General features: G+C 33.1%; 1 protein-coding gene and 1 long non-coding RNA gene across 4 annotated transcripts in view; one reads left to right on the forward strand and one right to left on the reverse strand.

The window, feature by feature from the left end:
* The window catches only part of LOC141454146 (extracellular sulfatase SULF-1 homolog), a 138,629-nt gene extending 125,685 nt beyond the window's left edge, over positions 1-12,944 (reverse strand). For both annotated transcript variants that reach the window (XM_074128067.1, XM_074128060.1), the window contains exon 1: positions 12,816-12,944. The gene's annotated coding sequence lies outside the window, so the exon portion shown is untranslated. The remainder of the gene's footprint in view (positions 1-12,815) is intronic.
* Positions 11,063-15,189, forward strand: LOC141454320 (uncharacterized). 2 transcript variants are annotated; one of them, XR_012458627.1, is made up of 3 exons: positions 11,063-11,242; positions 12,832-13,136; positions 13,253-15,189. It is a non-coding gene; the product is annotated as an uncharacterized lncRNA (long non-coding RNA). The 2 variants fall into 2 exon arrangements; XR_012458625.1 differs by lacking the exon at positions 11,063-11,242 and adding an exon at positions 11,249-11,427 and having other exon boundaries at positions 13,253-15,188.
* The last annotated feature ends 451 nt before the right edge of the window (positions 15,190-15,640 follow it).

Below are 15,640 nucleotides of genomic sequence, written 5' to 3' on the forward strand. Positions count from 1 at the left end.
TTTGAACTAAAGAAAACTAAAATACATATTTCAAACAGGCCATTACATGTTTTTAACATTTTAACAACTTTATTAGGTAAAAATAAATGGGGCTTCTATCCCTCAGGAGGAGGCCATGAGGCGGACATGCACTAACATGTTTGTTTTCCATTATTACGACTAGTTGTAAAAACTATTATTTCCTGTCCGTAGTGCCTTTTACTAATATTGCGCTCCTTTTTTTACACCACTCTTCAAAATTGTTTATTTTGCATGTCCTTGACTAAGTGGAACGTAGGAGGAGGAGGAGGATGATGGAGATTCTGATCCAGACACGCGCTGATGAGTAGAGCCATTTAAAACCACTTATTGTTTCATCTTAATACTAATAAGACGAACAATCGACGTAATAATTGTTTTCTTAACATTCTTTAACAGATTGTTTTCAAGTTTTTCCTCCCAATTACAGGAACCTATAACCAAGTCATCGATCAGGTGGGCATTGGTTTCTAAATATTTCACGTCCTAGTTTCCTGTTTTTTAAATTCTAACAGAAACTAAGAATGAAACATGTTTTTTTTTCTTCTTATTAATTACAAAAATAAATAGAAGTAAGCACCAAGAATTCATTTTTATAGCTCCGGTTTGAATCAAGACTTCGTGTTTTTAAACATGTTTTTGATTAGTATTTCCTGTATTTATTTCTTCTTCTAATTTTTCGCATAATTTAAATCTAACCATCATTATTGTTATTACTATGACTTCATCTCAATTTGTACATTATCTATGTTTTGTTTTAATAAATTCTCTATTCTGCGAGTTCTTTAAGACCAGCATCCTAGAAGGCAGGAAATGACTGGAGATTTCTATTACTGACGTCATGTGTCATTATCATTTTCATGCTTTTTCCTATAACCTCATTTCCATATCAGCTTTCTGTACAATTTTCTTCTAAAAAGTTTAAGAGAGGTGTTTAAAAAGATTAAAAAAGACGAAGTTAACTACCATTACAATTTAAAAGTTATCAATCCAAAGACAGCTTCTCAATCTTATTTCTATGGTTCACAAACAAATTTATGAAAATATATTTCATTTTTTAAGAATTAGAATCAAAAATCTTGGTTTCTAGCGAGTGGTGGATCCAAAAAATTGGTGTAAACTTGGTGCTTTTTTAAAATAAAAAATAAAAAAATTCAAAAGTTCTGTTCTCGCACAGATTTGCGCTAACAATATTTAAGGATTTCAGGGCGAAAAATCAAGATGGCGGTAGGAGAAACATCTGGAAAAGTTGGTAAAATGTAATAGATCATTATGTAGGGGTTTATTGAAGACATGAAGGGAGTGTTCATGACTTTTTTTTTGCAGGATTTTGGATTGTAATGATTGGATTCAGTTAAACATTGGAATGCTCAGAGTGAAACCCTAAACCTCAAGTTCGTACGTCCGTATAGGGTCGTACACTGGATAGCAGACCATGGTTTCACGTAAAAGAATGGATTTTTACCACATGTTTCCCATGAATTACGATCAGGAACAAGCGATTAACTTGGTATCCTTACCAACAGACTGAAAAGAATGATTTACTAATGAAAAAGATGTCTCTAAAGAAGACTGAATGACTGAGAAGCTGAATGACGGATAACCAAAAGAAAGAAAAAAGAAATTACTGAGTTTATAATTAATTCGGGTAATAGATGGTGGGTCTACAGCTGGCAGTGACAGTCTGGAGACAGAACTAGAAGATTAAGTTGAAATTCACATGCCTACTACAAAAAAAGAGAATAAAAATAAATAGCCTATTTAAAATTCAACTGTGCTTTTTATAACTTCTTTTTACATATTTATTTTGTTTCTAACAGAATATTACAACAGGAAAATAAAAATGAAGTCCTTCAAAATAAAGAAACAAAGACAAATAACTTGTGAATATTCTAAAGAATAAATCAGCAAAAAACTGTCACCAATGGATTGTCAAACTGAACAAATAAATAAAATAAGCACCACCATTTAAGTATTCCTTTAAAGTAGCTTGCAACTTAAGTGGGCAAATATTGTGTCTTTTTGATTGAATTTATTTGTTTCTATTTACGTACTGCATACTTATGTCACATAACCGAACAAACAAACAAACAAAAAATGGCGACGGGAAATGGCAACGTTGTTTAAGCGGGTTTACTTTTCAGTCCGCATTATTGTCTTGATGAACTTAACAAGATTTCGTTCATCCTATACGAGGACTCTTAAGCATGAACTTCACACAAAGAAATCTGCTGTGAACATGGTCCGCATGACTTTCATCTACCACAATTTACGTAAACCTTTAAAACGTGGAATTTTTACTGGAAAGTCTTTTTTTTTTAATTTATTTTGTAATTTACAATCTGTATACATTGTGTACAATAAGTAAATATGGAGAGTATGATGAACTGGTGCGGGAGGAGAGCAGGAGGAGAGAAGCGACCCAGCGGTAGCACTCTCTATAGGACAGAGGAGAATGTATGGAGGAAAGAGGAGTGGTAGAAGAGAGGAGGGATAGGAGAAAAATGATTTAGGTCTTCAGACTACAAGGAAGTCGCGGGGCCACTGGCGATTCAGTCGGCGAGGAGTATTAGGGATGTCAGGGGAACCGAGAGACAGTACAAGAGGATTAGAGCTAGTCGAGAGAGCAGTATGGAATTTCTGATATTTAATCTTGAGTCTTGGCGAGTTGGTCTATAAAGGGAATTTTGAGGTCGTTGTGAAGAGTGAGGTTTGTCACTGAGAAAGGAGCGTCAGCTATCTGTCGGAGCAGTTTTTACTGAAATGTTTGTACTGTCCGTATGTTTGTAGGTTTGGCTGAACCCCACAGCTCTAGTCCGAAAGTCCACATAGGTTTGAGGATAGTACTTTATATTAAGCGTTTGAGTTCAATGGGCAATTTAGAGCGTCGTCCAAGTAGTCTGTAAAGCAGTTTCGCACGTTTCGTCATTGCTTGTCTTTTAAGTCTAGTATGTGGGTTCCACGTGAGTCATTTGTCTATGTAGAGTCCAAGGTTGCGCACCAGATCTGTACAGGGAAGAGGATTGCTGTTGAAGAGGACAGGTGGACAGGAGCCCCGCCGGAGTGTAAAAGTGGCATGCTGGCATTTCTGCCGGTTCATTTTAATCCGCCACTTCTTGGCCCAGGAGTGTGTCTGTAAACTTGTATGAAACTGATGTTGGATGTGTTCTTGTGGCTAATATGGCTGTGTCGTCTGCATGTGTACAGAGTAGTGTACAGGGTTGTAAAGGTATGTCTGATGTGTATACTGTGTAGAGAACGGGGCCAAGTATACTCCCCTGCGCACTCCCGCCCCCACTGTCGAGAAAGAAGAGATTGCTGAGCCAGTACTAACTTGAAATCAAGTAGTTTTCAATATAATACATATTCAGTCTAATAAAATCATAGAATTGATTTAAATAATTACAGTTAACCCTAAACAAAAATGCAATTTTCTGTGGAAGTATTTCAAACATAAGTGATGAGTCCTACCTTAAGTTATGCTCAAGTTCAGATCTCTTTGGCTATTGCCCGGAAAATTACAGGAAATTCGAAAAGTCTATCGGTACCAGTCACACTTCCAATGAACTAAGTATTTGTTTTTCTCAAAAATTTGAGCGGCAATTTGATACTTGAAATAATTACTGGTGACGAAACCGTTCAATAAATGGGACTTTCAAGAAGTAGGAGAGTTACTCCTTTCGTGTTACTGGATCGTTCCACAAATACTATCGCCTGGATACTGTCTTTCATTATCTTTCATTTTCAAGGTTTCATCCACATAAAATCTTTGTTCGACTACAGGGAACCAAAAAAACAAGAACTTTCGGTGAGAAATCCATTTCAAAATATGTAGACTACCTCGAGGCACACATCCTACACCTATCTCACCTGCAGCAGTTGAGAAATATAAAATTAAAACTTAAGCCTCAAGTGCATAAAAGATTAACTACTCCTTGAAACAACATTTTTACAATAATCGTTCTTTTATTAATAAAATCAAACAAACCAAAAAAAACAAACAAACTGTCGCGAATCATCATCTGCAAACATGAAAATTATAACCTACACTTAACTACTCAGCGCAGTTGCCAATTTCCATTTGCAAAGTTCCCGGCTATTTTAAGTAATTAACTTCTTATTTTCAAGACAATTTTTCAACAGTAATTACTATTTACACAAATTAAAGAAATGAAATTACTTTTCTTTTTTTTCCATTTATAGGTATAATTTACATGGACATTTACTGCATGAACACGTAGAAACTATTCTGAAAGGCTCGCCTGTTTTCCGTATTTGACCAAGAAGGATTCATCTAACTAGCTTTTAGCGAAACTAGCTTTTATTTATTTTTTTAAAATCGGCATTCACAAGACTTACTGCAATTATTGCAATTACAGCTTCATTGCAGTCTCAATTACTGCAATTTAAAAGCCAGCTTCCATCAAATCCGTCGTAGATGGTTTTTTTTTTCCGTAGGAATAAATATGTGGAGGATCAATAATGTAATTGGAACTCTGGTAAATTATTTGTTATTGAAATCATTGTTATTTGTGGGGGGCCCAGATTCTATTTAAAATAATTTTTTCTGAACAAAGTTTCATTAATCGAAGTAGCCATTTTTACAAAATTTGCACGTAACTCCAGAAATATATTCAATAAACTTGTACTTCCGTTAATCGTATTTTTAATCATTTAATTCTAAAGTTCATGATTGTCATGGCAAAATGGGAGCAGTAAATTGTTCCAGAATACTTAATTGGGAAGCTTAAGTAGTAGTTCTTCGGTAATACCCCCCCTCCAAAGGTATTCTCGAAAAACTAAAAGAAAAGTTGGACATTTATTAGATGTGAAAAATAGGTAGTTTTTTTAAATATACTACTCACATGAATACACGATCCTTGTGCTAAAAATATTTTCGAATTTAGAGAACCTCAATATGAGAGTACATCGGGTATAGATTCAATTTCGAAAAATTGTTTAAGTCGGCTCTACTTTCTCTTGCTAGACTTACTGGTGGTCATTATTGGCCCTCTCAAAAACATAATTATGAAAAACTCAGCTCAATAATTTCCATCTTTTGAGGGGTAAACATATATAGATATATTAAATACCAATGAATAATACTGTAAATGCACAATACTGACACATTTACTGAGTGTGTCAATCATGGGAAATTTTGAGCAGAAATATGGTAGAGAATGGAAGAGCTTTTTCTAACCATCAGGAACGGCTGCTGCTAAAGCTGAAGAAATAAAAATAACCGAAGCAACGCTAGAATACAATAATGTGACGAAAAGAAATATTCTTTGACAGATATATTATCATTGTCGAGCTCTTCTTCAATCACCTGTCAAACAAATATAATATTCCCTTCGCTCTCTTTCTACCTATTTTCGGCGAAAATAGTTTGAAAGAGGTCCAAAAGAAAAAAAAAACTGTCTTTAATAAAGAGGGAGATCGCAAAGGGATTCTTCTTTACTAAACAACGTCCATTCTCTGGTGTTTGTGAATGTGTGGTTTGTGGTGTAGATCGGGAGGATTGGGGGCCTTGGCGAGAGAAGAAAAAGGATAGAGGTATTATAAGCAGAAGAAAAGAGAAGAATGCCGGTCTATGTCACTTGTGAGGGTATCATATTGTTGAGGAGTTGCTCCTTCAACTATTACTGTGCGACTACAACAGCATCCTGGGGAGGTCTGTAGGTATGTAAAGGTATTATTATACCCAACACATTCCAAAAGGACTGACCTAACTCCAGAGAGCCTCTTCTAGCCCATTCTCTGCCATCATCATACCACCAACCTTCTTCACCAATTATTACCGCACCCTCACTGTCTAGCGTACTGACAGACTGTATCCTTCCCTTGCTAGCCACCGCTTGATTCATACCGACATTTTGGATATCTTACTTCCTGTCACTAACCCCACAAAATCCTGTTATACTCGTATATCTTACAACCATCACTGAGAACTATCTCCCATCTGCCTTACAATGTCGCTGAAAACTATAAAAATCTCGTGCAACACGTAAGGCTTTCTCCAACTGTAATTACTATTACGGTGTATGGGTGGGTGTAATTAAAAATAAATATTAATCACATAACTTCAATTAGTACAAACTATCAAAAAATTAAGAATTACTATTTTTAATATAAATATTCTATTTAATTCTTATTCATGAATTACTGCTGAAACTGTATTTTGCTAAACCGCATCTACAAAAAGTCCTATCATATTCTCATATTCTCGAATTTCCTATTTCAGTTCTTTACCTGCTTTGTGGCAAATTTGGCCCCTTGATGAGAAGTGAATAGCCTAACCACACAAACATTGATAGTCTTAACACCTGCGAAGTAGATGATGTGAGCAAACAATACGATCTGGCAGACGAACTGGCAAGCTTTGTACACAATTTAGAAGCCTACTCTATCTATGAACAAAATACTGAAACTAAGGGTATCACAATAGGTCGCAGAGGTTTTGGCTTTCTAGCAAATTTCCTTTAAAAATTTATATCTGTAATTTAAGAAATGCAATATCTTAAATTAAATTATGAAAAGCGGAGATTGGTTTGACATCAGAGGTCCTGTATCTCTACTATACGTGATGAGCCAAATGAACGAGCCAAAATATTGGAAAAGAAAGATAGATAAATATTACCGAGGATAAGCTGAAGGATGAGCAACGCGGCTTCTGCCAACTATCTTTTATATAGTAAGAGACAAATTATTCGATAAAGTAATGGAAAAAAAGGAGAGATCTATGAGTTGCTTCTGTTGATTTAATGAAGACTTTGGACATAAATTGTAAAGGAGATATTATAAATATAAAATTAAAGGTAGAAACAAAACAAGTGGAAGGATTTCCAATCATACATCAGAAGAATACCGAGAAAATTTGGTGATAATAAGTTTTTAGCGTATGACGACGACTCGCTGACAATGACGGGGATCTTGAGGATAATCATTTGAGAACCATTTAAAGAAGATCAGTAAGAGTATTGATTCGATAAAATAGAAAGGATTGAGTAATGAAGATAACGAGAATTATCAGCCTATAAATGGAGGCAGTGGATTACAGCAATCTCTGGGAGCGACCCTAAAGGGAAACGGTTGTATAAGTAAGTGGATAACCGAATAATATTTATACAGTCTGTACTATACTTATAGGAGGTTATTTATTATTAATAAAATTGAAAATAAGAGTACCAGTTATTTATTCTTTGTTTACTTCACTAAAGTCTCAAAAGGAATTAGGTCGTTAATGATTAAAATTAAGTTTTAAACAAAAGCAAACTGTTTAATCACTTGTACATATTCTGGAGTAAATGTAGAATCAGAGATTCCTGGTTTAATTGAGTGTTAGACAAATAAACAGAAACTTTCGAGATAATATTTATAGAAAGATAAGAGTTTGTACTTAAAGCAGAAGGAAAATAAAAACAGTAAAGCAAATAAATTAGTAAAAAAAACAAAAAATGCCGGTTTAAATGTGCGCGTTTAAACTTGTGCCCAGTTTTGTGGTGAAAGAATGAAAACTGTTGCATACAAACAATTTTAACAAGAAAGCGGCGCCGAGTTGTATACATGTGGATATATTTATATACTCGTATATGTGTGTAAGAGGTATGTTTATCTGTCCGTATTGTGTTCTCGTGACTGTACTATTTAAAAAAATAAATAAATATTTTCTAGTTTCTTAAACTGGTTTTGCTTCATAGAAAGAAAACATTCTTTATTATAAAAAATATTTTGAGGAAAATTTCACTTAGTAAATGGTGTCACTCTAAGACAGAAGGTGTGGTTCATTCACAAGATATTCTCTTACAGAAATTATGGCTCGTTATAGAGACTAATTTTCTTCCATTAAATATTACTGAACGTTTAGTTGTTCTTAATGAGGGCCAGCCATAAATTAGAACTAGTTGTCATGATATTACAGGAAACCTAAATAGGCTGGTTGCACGGCATACCTCACTCAGCGTTCCGATCAAACCCGGAAATACTCCTACTCCATTTTAGTACTGAATCTGTGCCATGCTGAACCAGTCTGAACAATGCTACTGTTACTGAAACAGTGTCTTAAAGAATGCGATAGTTTATTCACCTACCTTCCCTTAACTATTGTCATCAGGCAGTTGGATTTTTTCAGCTTGATTGTTCACCAGAAATACGAAAATTGTAGTGTGTAAGTCAACCATAAAATCAAAAACAGAAAAACCCCAGGACTGTGAAAGATTGGATACTCTGAATTTCAGTGAGCTTTGCAGAGCCTCGCAGTTCGGCGGTTCCATCACACCAGTTTGACCAAAGAATTGTTTTTGTACAGAGTTATTTTGTCTAGAGCAGATAAATTAATTAATTAATGAACACAAAGTTATTTAGATTGTTTTATTTGTTATTTATAGGTTAGTTACTTGTTTGTTTACCTAAATATGTAAGACATTTTGTAAAGTAACTTGACATTAGTTATTGTAAATAATAAATATTACCTAACAAGTACATATGTATAACTTACGTTAAGGTTTATTTCATTTTACTTCATTTATTTATTTATTTTTCTGTTACAACCTCAAAGGTATACAGAGAGTGAGTTGACCTGAACTCCATACAGATAATACAAAATAAAGAGATTGCTTGATGATGAAAAAAAAAAAAAATATATATTATATATATAAAACTAAAAGATCACTTAAAACAAATAAAAATAAAAAACAGTAAAAACGAAGAAAAAATTACAAACATATATATAAATGAAATAACTGTACAAAATGACAATAAATTAAAGCTCGGCTCTTTTAAAATAATAAGATTTAAAAAAATTAACTTAAAAAATTTCTTACTTTAAATATATTTACACAAAAAATGAAGATTCCATTCACTACTGGTGTGCGTCTGTATAGTAAGCATTACCTCTATTTTATTAAATAAAAAGTTATTGATAACGAGCTGATTAATTTCTTTGATAATTGAAAATTTCTGTTGGCTTCTTTCTTACTTCATTTATATTGAGATTTATATTTAAAATGTCGTTTAAATATTCTTTTTTCTTTTATCTTTCTCTTAGTTTGCCATGTCCTAATTATAATTAATTTGAAAATGTGAAATTGTTGAACAAATCTATTGTTTTAAAAACTTACATTTTCACATAGGACATTTATAAAAGTTGTATGATTATGCACATTGCATAAACTGTCTAAACTGAGTAAGAAATTTTGTAAAGTAACTAGATATTAGATAAAAATATCATGCTCGTACATTCTGTCGTTAATGTGCACATTAAAAAATCTGTTGATTGACAAATACCAATCTAGTGTTCCAGAAATAATGAATTATGAAATTGCCCCTAACAATACGTTAAGTCCGCGGACCAGGATATCAGTGTGAATGTTGACAAATACCACAAACTGAGGTGGTGACTGAATGCGGTTCACCTTGTTCACTAAAGTTAGGGAGGAGGCGCCGACGGTACCTCTTGAGCGAGCAATAAAAACGCAGTAATAAATTATGTTCGGTTATTTTTATTAGTCAATATTCTTACTACGCGATTACTCAACACATATAGTGTGTGCCTATACTCAATATTCAGCTTGCATATGATTAACCTTATGCAACCGAACTTTGTACCTGGCCAATAGGACTGGGTAGGTGTTCCCAGTGCAGGTCTATACATTTAGTTGCCCTGTACAAACACCATGGGAAGGGGGACAAACCTTCAGCATGTGGTTAATTAAATAGAACTAAATTGGCAGGGACCTGAGGAGACTAACTAGAAGAAAGAGTGGACACCTTGATGGACAGCTAAATGGACCAATAAAATCCACTTTCACTCCTCGTGTACTGCAGATACAATATCACACTGTCCAATTAAGATTCTAGCCCTAAATGGGGCGGGCCCGCTCTCTAAACCACATGCTGTTTACTTCCCTTTTTAGATTTACCATTGGCCAATCTCATTCCAAAAAATAATTGGCAATAAAACAAATCTTGTATGAGCACGGATTTTTTCTTACAGTAGTTTACGTAATTGAATGCTTAGAATTTATATTTCAAACCATTTGTTAAAAACTGTAAAACCAAAAAATACCAATTGTTTTAATTTAAATGTCATTCTTAATTCTTAATAGAAATTTTCCGGAAAAATATTTCAATTACAAAACTATAAGTGTACGAAGTTTAAAAACAATAAATAAAATAAAAAAATCCACTTTTTCGAACTCTGGGGCACCTGAAAAAGTATTATTTACTGAGAAAACAAAAATCGAAAACTCTGTCTGATTGCGATACATCCTTCTACAATTAGTCAGAAAAAAAAAACAAACAAACAAATACAAGTAGCTTAAAAATTTCTCTTTTAAACATTTTCTCCAAAAGAATGAGCTGAGTGAAAAAAATTTCTCAAAGCTGAAACCCAAAAAGAAATTAAAACTGGGTATTTCGATTAGGTACCGCCATGGGAGCCGGCCGTATCTTTCCGATCAAAGTACCCCCCTCACTGGATGCTTTTCTTCAGTTTCTTCAGCCCCAAAAAAAGCTATTAGGGTACCGAATTAGGTCTGCCCGGTTATTTAAAACGTTTTACTAGAAAAATTCGTTTCGGTTTTCTGAAAGGGGAAGAGAGATCCCCAGCGAACTATTACCTCAGTGCAAAGTATTCAATCGATCCTATTCGAATTAGATCGAAAAAAGAGCTGATTAAAAATAAGTCTCTAACAAGAATTACTTATTTGCATATTAACGATCAATTTTGGATTCTAAATTCTTCAAGTTTTTAAATTGAGTAACTACTACATCAATTATAAGAATGTAAATTCTTAGATAATCCCCTCGTAACTTCAAAATAATGATACTAAGGAAAATCGAGATCTAATATCTGATATCTCAGTAAATTTAGAAGAAAATAAAAAAAGAAAACTCTCCGAAGAAATTTACAATAAAAGATTAACGAACCAATACAAGGATAGTTAAAAGTGAAAAAGAAAAGCAGACTTCAGCTATTTTAAGGAGTAAGCAATATTTTAAGACATCAGCTGATTCAAAAATACTTAATTGATAAATAATGTCAACGTGTTCATATGGTATTATAAATAACTATTGATACTAAACAAGAAAAAAAGATTACGACACAAAAATATAAAATGATTAGAGAATGAAGTAAATGACCTATAGAGACGTTCATGTAACCGCACTAATGAATCATTCTAAATCTAATAAAAATGCTTTATAAAAGAACATCAGACAGTGTGTTAGTATGAGTGTCAAGATAAGAAGTTTAATTATACACCTTTGTTTAGAGAATAATTCCACGCAACGAAAATTAAACGTTGCAAAATATTAGTCGATTTTTTGTAAAAATGTATGTATATCTTAATGTGTAACTCTTGAAAAACCAACTCTAATTTAACAATTACATGAAGAACATAGTATATGGTAAATCAATCTGTTTCTAATTTAATGTTAAATTCATTACTGATCATAATTATTAAAAATTAATAATTATTATTAAGGGAGAGGATTCGTATGCTAGATTCCATCGCAGAGATCCCGGGTTCGAATCCTTCTGCTAGATTTTTCTCTTTCTAGGAGCTTTTTACAGCTCACTGTCCGGTGATGGACAGGATAATTATAATAATTGGATGAATAGATGAACAATTCTTTTTTTATAATTTTTAATTTTAAGGCGTGTCAACATCTGAGGTCAACGGCACCGGTGCTTTTTCCAGTGCACTGCCGGCCTCCGAAAAGTGTTCTCTCTTCAAATACAGTGAGCTGTAAGAAGCTTCTAGAATAAAAAAAATCCATTTATGCTGGCAGTTGCGATTCGAACGCGGGATTTTCGCTTGGGTATCTAGTGCGTGACAATTGAGTCAATGCGAAAGTCACCAAATTAATTTAGAAAATACAGATGTAAAAATATTGGCTAGCAACGAATAATAAAATCTGCAAACACCCTCGACTTCTAATTACTACAACTTTTGAGATTCTAAATTAAACATCCGAATTCTATTACATCCAGCACCACTAGCAGATAGTTGTAAAGAACTACAAACATAAACTAAACTATGTTTATGCTTTCACTTTATTAAAATTAATTTCTCTAACTCTTAATAGAATCATGCAGATTGTCTATTTCGATTTATTTGCTTATGCCCAGCCAGAACGAAAATGTGATTTTTATTTGTTGGTCTTTGTATGAGCCTGCGTGTTTGATTGGCATAACCCAAAAACGGAAAACTTCAGAACTCTTATTTGACAGTTGGTTTGTACGTTGTCAGAGGTTGCTGCCAATAAGGTCTTGAACTAAACTGCCAACTTTCCTTACGGGATTTTTGAGTTACTTATAATTTCCACTTTAGGCGATTTTCTTTAAATTTATTGGTAAATTGGCTCGTTCTCGATTAATTTTGTACATTGCCAGATGCCAGAAGTTCGCAACGGAATGTTTATTATTTTTTGAAATACTCATTAAAACAGTTAAATTGTCTTCACGTTTTTAGTGTTTTGGTGCTAGCTAGTTTTAAATTTAACTGAGCTTTTAATATTTCACACTGAATAGAAAAGAAAGATGAACCATTAACTGAATTAAACAATTTGAATGTGAGGTCATCAATAAATATAAAAAAAAGTTTATTTTAAACTTTAAAACACTTGTAACAATATAAGATTTTGTTGACTTAAATTATTTAATTTCAGTTTTTTTTTTCATGATATTTAAAAGAAAAAAAACCATCAAATATGGCATTAAACTTAAAAGAATGGACAGAAATATAAACAAAAATTACTTAAGAAACAATAATGTACAGATTTTCGATACTAACGTGTTTAAAAATGAAGTGTTCCAGGTAAAAATCGACCACGCACACTTCCACGGCGAACGACAGTATATACTAAACTGAGCTCACTGAGAACAACGATATAAGATTTGATAGTTGGAGTGTTGCGCTGCCCTGCTACCAGATTGCATTAGTCTTGTGCGAGGGAATTTTAAGAACGCTTTCTTTAAAAAACTGTGTTTACATCAACTAAACTAGAGCTTAGAACAAAGAGCATGTTCGCTTGGTGTAAGATGATAAGCGGAAACATTCAGATACAACATAAACTAACTGCAACAGTACCCGCATTTTAAAGTGATTCTGAAGGTACATAGGCACCTCATTAAATACTTTCTTACAGATAATTTTTACGCAGCTGTACAGAATTCTACTTCAAAAAAGACAAGATAATATCTTCAGATAAGCTTTTTTTTTTTTACCAGCGATCCAGCCGACACTCCGATTACTCCACTCTAACATAGAAACGAAGAACAATTTGAGGAAATAGCAAATAACCAGGAAGCAAAGAATTCTATGCGATCAGAGATTTGCAGCGGCCGTTCGCTCTAGAATGTTGCTGATTGCGTCTGTACTTCCAGGTGGCTGCATGCAACATCCACCCCTTACGCATTCCACTTCTATTTAGTCTATCTTCCTAATGTGGTTCACTTATTCTAGTTCTATTATCTACTCATATTAACATCTATTCCAGGTGATCTACCCATCTAATCACATCATCTGTTCATCTAAGCTAGTTTATCTATTCCATCTAATTAAGCTCAATTCGAGGCCTGAAATATTTAATTTATTTCACTACCCTCCTAATCAAGTTTATTTATTCACCATCTATCTATCTACTCCAGTTCATCTAACCATTTAATCCAATTTATCTATTTAACTAACTATACATATCATATATCCACCTATGTGCCACTTTATTCCTTTTCCTTTTTTCAATCTACTGCAGTTTATCTTTTTCTCAGTAATCCATTATTGAAATTCGCTTATTATTCCTCTAAATAATCCCTCTTGCTGTAAATCTTTGTTTTATTATAAATCTGGTGCAGATTAACATGTTCTATTGTTCACACCTCACTTTTCAATGGGTACAAGTAAATCAGCTGTTAGACTTTACCTCTTGTCTTCTTGAACTGAAAAATAATAATAATAGTAATTGGTCTTTATTTAAATATTTACAAAAATCTGTATTTGTTTATTTAATTACATAGTGATAGATAAATACTTATGGAAATTGATAACAGAATTTATAAATGCGTTGCATAGCAAGCAAACAAGAAAAATTGTGCAAGAAAAACAAAAATGGAATAAAACAGAGGAAGATTCATGTTAATAGCAAATTGGAAATAAATTGAAAAATTAAAATAATGTTTATTTTGCTTATAAAAAAATAATTTAGAAAAGATAAGATACCTGGGAGAGTTGTGTACTCTAAAACGTATCAAACTAGAAAGGTGTGGTGGATGTTTAAATTATGAAAAAAAAAAAAAAATAGTGAAGTGATGGTGAAAATTGGTGAGATTCAGGGAAAGAGTGCAGGAAAATTTGAACTCTAAGTGAAATTTGAAGTTTTATTCTCATTAAGAGTGAGGAAAATGTTATTGTGAGTAATTGTGGTGATGCCTATGTCTTGTTTGAAGTTTTTGGAGGTTAATTTCTACGGATTCGGATAGGAATCGTTAGGTATGAGGGAGGTGTGCGGTTAAAACGGAAGGATTGTTAAAGTTGAAGGAATAACTTGGATTGATGGCTTGATAGACAGAGGAGTACTGTCAATTTTCTTGTTAATAATGTTCAATTAACTTTGTCCAAGACTTATTCCTAAATATCGTTAGAGATGGGGTAGTAAATTCGAGTTTGTAAACAGCAAGCGTTTTATCAGGGCAGTAAATAAGGTTTTTGAATTTAGAATAATGTTTGTTAAGTTTATTGGCAGGAGAAGAAAGTTTTCAGGATAATGTTGCTTTTGTGAAGGGATTTACGTAGGTAAGCGTACAGAAAATGGAAGGCTCTGTGGAGTGAATCAGGTGGAATGTTTGGAACGGTCGGAGTTTGTGACCGTTTCTAAGGTTTTTTTTATAAATAAGATGGATAAAATTGTCGTATGAAATATGTCTTCAATTCTCTTTAATTAACACGGGTTCGGATAGATTTGGTCACGTTTGTATACTTTTTATAAGAATAGAGCAATAAAATATCTGATATTGCAGACAGGTTGGAGTCTTTCATTACTCCTTACTTGTAAAGCAATATCGCAGTTCATTCGGCCTGGCGTGTCTAATGCAAGTAGCGCTGTAAAAGAGGTCACCAGAGAATGAATGAACTGGAGAGACAAGTCGACTGACTGATTCACCATTTCATCAACATAATTACCATCACCGTGCTAAACCATTCATTATTCAATTATATAGAAAATATATTCCTCTTAGAAACAAGTTTCTTTATAAATTCTTTGGTTATTGATTGAATATGGTGGAAGAACTTTGTTAATTAGTTAACAAAATATCTTTAGTCTCTCATTCTTGCAGAAAGAGAAGTATTGCGATTGAGAAATTTCTGCTATTGTGTTTTCTTCAGATATTCAAGTTCTGAAAACCCTGTTCAAGAACTTAATTTATAAAAATTTTAAAGGAGAACACAATTTTATTTTTTTTGGCTGTGCAGTTACAAACCTTTTTTTTAATATCACTCTTTCTGATCGTTCTAAAAAAAAAAAAAAAAATTTTAAAAATACTGAACTCCGCAATTTTCATTTTTATTGTAACAATTCCTTTTAAGAACCTGGCCTAATTTTGATGTTTTCTAAATACTGG

This window comes from Rhodnius prolixus, unplaced genomic scaffold (assembly GCF_049639745.1).
Source record: "Rhodnius prolixus isolate KJV_2025 unplaced genomic scaffold, Rpr scaffold_1, whole genome shotgun sequence".
NCBI classification, from domain to species: domain Eukaryota; kingdom Metazoa; phylum Arthropoda; class Insecta; order Hemiptera; family Reduviidae; genus Rhodnius; species Rhodnius prolixus.